Below are 4,699 nucleotides of genomic sequence, written 5' to 3'. Positions count from 1 at the left end.
CTGATTAGGTTATTGGAGAATAATGGAGTCATGGACTTCCCTGCTCATGCTGGCTTCGAACCTCCATCCTCAGCTTGCAGCTTCCTGAGTAGCTAGGATTACAGACATGAGTTACAAGTACCCAGCTGTGAATCATGTAATTATTAATATGGTAACATTTTAATCATAAGAACTATCTTTTTAGCCTAGAATTTAGAAACCCCAAAGGACTGTCATTTCTATACTGTCAATGAGACAAAAATAATGTTAACTTTAAAATCATAATTTTTCTTGAATCAGATCCATGAGTGCCCAGCTGAACATTTAAAAGAAAAATTAGAAGGTTGGGAAACGGTGGCCCATGCCTGTGATCCTAGTTACCCAGGAAGCTGAGACCTGAAGTTCACAGTTCAAAGCCCGCTTGGGCAGGAAATTTTGTAAGATGCAACTAACCGAAAGAAAGAAAAAAAAGAAAGAAGGAAAGAAAGAAAGAAAGAAAGAAAGAGAAAGAGATAAAGAGAGAGAGAAAAAAAGAGAGAGAAAAAAGAAAGAAAGAAAAAGAAAGAAAACAAGAGAAAGAGAAAGAAAAGGAAAGAAAGAAAGAAAAAGAAAGAAAGAAAGAAAGAAAGAAAAAAGCTGTGGTCAAGTGGTAGCACACTAGTCTTAAGTACAAAAGCCCTGGGTCAGCACCCAAACCCTGAGTTTATGGCGCAGGTCAGGTACCAAAAAACAAAAACAAAGACCACTTCCGGTGAGTGGAGAAGAAGGTGCCTGTAGAGGGGAAGTTGAAATTTATTGAGGCTGGTAGAATGGAAGTTGGAGACTGTTGAGGCTCCTGGAGCGGAAGTTGCAGCTCGTTGAGGCTCCTGGAGCGGAAGCTGCAGCTCGTTGAGGCTCGTGGAGCGGAAGCTGCAGCTCGTTGAGGCTCGTGGAGCGGAAGCTGCTGCTCGTTGAGGCTCCTGGAGCGGAAGCTGCAGTTCGTTGAGGCTCCTGGAGCGGAAGCTGCAGTTCCTTGAGGCTCGTGAAGCGGAAGTTGGAGCTCGTTGAGGCTCGAGGAACAGACGGAAATTGTTGAGCGGAGGTTGAAGCATGCAGAGGGAGAAGACGTTTCTGGAAACTGAGTTTGAATGACCAAAACATGGAGTCCGTGGAGACTAGTCTGTGGACGGTGCTGTCACAGCAAGCAGAATCAGAGGAAGATATGATAATAGAGGCTGGTATTTCCCCCATTAAACCCCAAAGAATAAAAAACCAGAACATTGTTCACCGCTTAGAGTGCCGGCGCATCAGTTCAGGCAAGGCCGGTGCCCACTGGCATCAGGTTCGAGTATTTTATCAGAATGTCTTTCCCAACTTCACAGTGGTTGATGTGGATGAGCCTCCATGCTTCTTGCATAAATTCTCACCTGATGGCCTCTACTTTCTTGCTTTTTCATCTGACCTGACATCTCTTCAAATCTATAAGTACCGGGGCTGCCAGGCAGCAGGAAACCTGCTGCAGGGATATGAGGGGGAAATCCTGCCCAGAGGCCGTAGGCGGCCAGCAGTCAGCATCCAGCGCCTGGTCTTTGAATGTTTTTTTGTCTTGCTCCACATTAGGAAGCTTACAATCCTAGGTGAACATCTGGACCTGGACTGTAGCATTTTCACTAATGATAGCAAGTACGTCATTGTGGGCTCCTCTTCCTATGTTCCATATGAACACCATCGTCCTTTCTATGAAGTATATTGGAATCGTGAGTCACTAACCTCCCATCCACTGTTTCCTATAGAGAACTACTGTCTCTACATCATTGACCTCCGCACTGGCCGCTTATGTGATAAACAAGCATTTCACTGTGATAAAATGATCTTGACACACAATCAAGGCCTATACTTGTACAAAAATATCCTAGCCATCCTGTCATTACTGCACCAGAACATCCGTATCTTCCAGGTGACTCCTGATGGCACTTTTATCAATTTGCGGACCATTGGCCGCTTCTGCTATGAGGATGATCTGCTCACAGTGTCAGCTGTTTTCCCTGAGATGCATCAGTCATGCCAGGCAGACCTGATCAGTCTTTACAGGGATACTTTCATTGACTGTCTGAAACACCGGATGCTCGTGTACCTGTGGCGGCAGGCAGAACGTCATGGTAATTCAATCGCCAAGAAGAGCTTCTTCCGGTACTTTGACCAAATGTTGAAGCTGCGTATGTGTCAACTGCAGCTTCTCGATGAAAACCATTTGTTGATTAAGTACACTAAGAACTTGATGGCACTGGATGTCACAGATGCCACAGATGCACCCCAGGCATCTGTGTTTGTGGTGTACAATATGGTGTCAACGGAAGTTATGGCTATGTTTGAGAATTCATCAGATGAACTTTTGGAACTCTTTGGGAACTATGATCTCTTCCAAGAAGCTACTCCACACAGTGAAATCCAGTTTACCTGCTCATCATCTAGCAACAATTTTACAAGACAGATCATCCAAAACCAGTTCAAAGACACAATTATAAATGACAGGTATGGAGAACATGGGGACTCTGGGCACTGGCTACTGGATCAGTTCCCTTTCTGTTGCAGTCCCTACCTGGATATGACTCTCTTTAGCTATGATAGCAGGTGTGTGTCAGTCATGGAGCGGCCCAAGGCTTATGAAGATCACCCTATCAGGTTTTATGCCCAAGACTCTGGTCTGCTTAAGTTTCAAATGCAGACAGGCTTAGTAGGTCGCCCCATTAACCATAATGTGCAACACCTTGTTTCCTTCATCTTTCATCCTTCTGAGCCTTTTGCTATCTCTGTGCAGAAGTCAAATACACAGTATGTTGTGAATTTCCATGTGCCACACAACAGCACATAGATGCCTCACCCCCTGGTCTTCCAGTCAACTTCCCTTCCCCTTTTACCTTCCCTTCTCTTTTTCTTTCCCTTTTTCTTTCACACACCAATTTATTTGATTGATAAATGTATCTTTATTTATACTTGCCCCAACCATTATTTTCACTAGGAAAATAATAAACCATATATCCAGCAATTAAAAATCAACAATTAGCAAGGCATCTGTGGCTCATGCCTGTAATCCTATCTGCTTAGGAGGCTGAGATGTGAGGATCACAGTTCAAAGCCAGCATCGTCAGGAAAGTCCATGAGACTCTTATCTCCAGAAAACTGAAAGTGGTGCCATTGTTCAAAGTGGTAGAGTGCTAGCTTTAAGCAAAAAGCTCAGGGACAGCACCCAGACCCTAAGTTCAAGACCCACAACTGACAAAAAACTAATAATAAATTCTTATCTAACAGAGGAGATACTATGATCATATAGGTGGTTTCCTGAGGGCATGTTTGCTGCTATTTACACACATGAAATCTTAACTGCAGAAATTGAGCTACTGGGGTAAGACAACAATAATAACAAAAGTTAATGGTTATACAAATTTGAATTAGCAGGTGCTAGTGGGTCACACCTGTAATCCGAGCTTTTCAGAAGGCTGAGATCCCAGTACAAAGCTAGCCTGGGTAGGAAAGTCCATGAGACTCATCTCCAATTAACCACCAGGAAAGTGGAAGTAGTGCTGTGGCTCAAAATGTTAGTGTACTAGTCTTGATTAAAAGACCTCAGGGGCCGCACCCATACCCTGAATTCCAGCCCCAGGACTGACGAATAAACCAAAACAACAACAAAACCAATTAGCTAGGCGCAAAGGGCTTATGCCTGTAACCCTAACTATTCAGGAAACTGAGATCTGAGGATTATGGTTTGAAGCTCACCATGGGCAATAATGTCTGGGAGACTCTTATCTTCAATTGACTTCCTAAAAAGCAGAAATGGAGCTGTGGCTCAAAGTGGTAGAGTGCTGGCCTTGAGCAATAAAGCCCAGGGACAGCACCCAGGCCTTGAGTTCAAGCCCCATGACCAACTCATACACTATATCGTGGCTGGGAATGTGGCTTAGTGGTAGAGTGCTTGCCTATTATGCATGAAGCCCTGGGTTTGATTCCTTAGTACCACATAAACAGCAAAAGCCAGAAGTAGTGCTGTGGCTCAAGTGGTAGAGTGCTAGCCCTGAACAAAGGAAGCTCAGGGACAGTGCCCAGACCCTGAGTTCATGCCCCAGGCCTGGAAAAAATAGACAGTATATTAAATATAGAAAGCCTGTCTCCATTGGCCAAAAATTTCTAATTCCAGTTATCTGCCATTGTAGAATGGGTAAAAGAATAGGGATAGAAAAATAGATCTATAGTTTCCAGGGGCCCGGTAAGGAATTGACTCTAAAAGGTGCCTGTGGTGGTATAATAATCTATTTTAGATTTAGTAACAAAGTAGTCTATCTCATGATCAAAGTGGTGGTTACATTAATGTATACATTTGTTACAATTCTAAATGTATTTGGAAAAGGATAAGTTTTTGCATATGTAAACAATATCAATGTTATCAAATAAGTTTAAATTCCAATACAAAGATTGTCATTGTATTTTCACCCCCTAACTTTGATAAAAAAATTGTTTTAGCATTTATGTTGAAAATGAACTCTACAACTTCTGGGACAGCAGGATTGGGAGGACAAAAATGGGAGAAAAATGTGGGAGGAGGTTACACTGTTTAAAAAGAAATGTACTCTTTACCTGACTTATGTAATTGTAACCCCTCTGTACATCACCTTTACAATAAAACTTGCTCTTCATGAAGATGAGACACAAAGCATTTTTTCTACAGTTGAGGCTTAACTCAATG

General features: G+C 42.9%; 1 pseudogene; it reads left to right on the top strand.

Annotated features, from left to right (window-relative positions):
• Positions 1 to 1,117: 1,117 nt before the first annotated feature.
• On the top strand, positions 1,118 to 2,899 carry LOC138839929 (DET1 homolog pseudogene; annotated as a pseudogene).
• The last annotated feature ends 1,800 nt before the right edge of the window (positions 2,900 to 4,699 follow it).

This window comes from Dipodomys merriami, unplaced genomic scaffold (genome assembly GCF_024711535.1).
Source record: "Dipodomys merriami isolate MVZ:Mamm:240054 unplaced genomic scaffold, mDipMer1.0.p SCAF_3, whole genome shotgun sequence".
In the NCBI taxonomy this organism is placed as follows: domain Eukaryota; kingdom Metazoa; phylum Chordata; class Mammalia; order Rodentia; family Heteromyidae; genus Dipodomys; species Dipodomys merriami.
The sequence above is the reverse complement of the archived record's forward strand: the minus strand, read 5'-3'. Positions and strand labels throughout refer to the sequence as shown.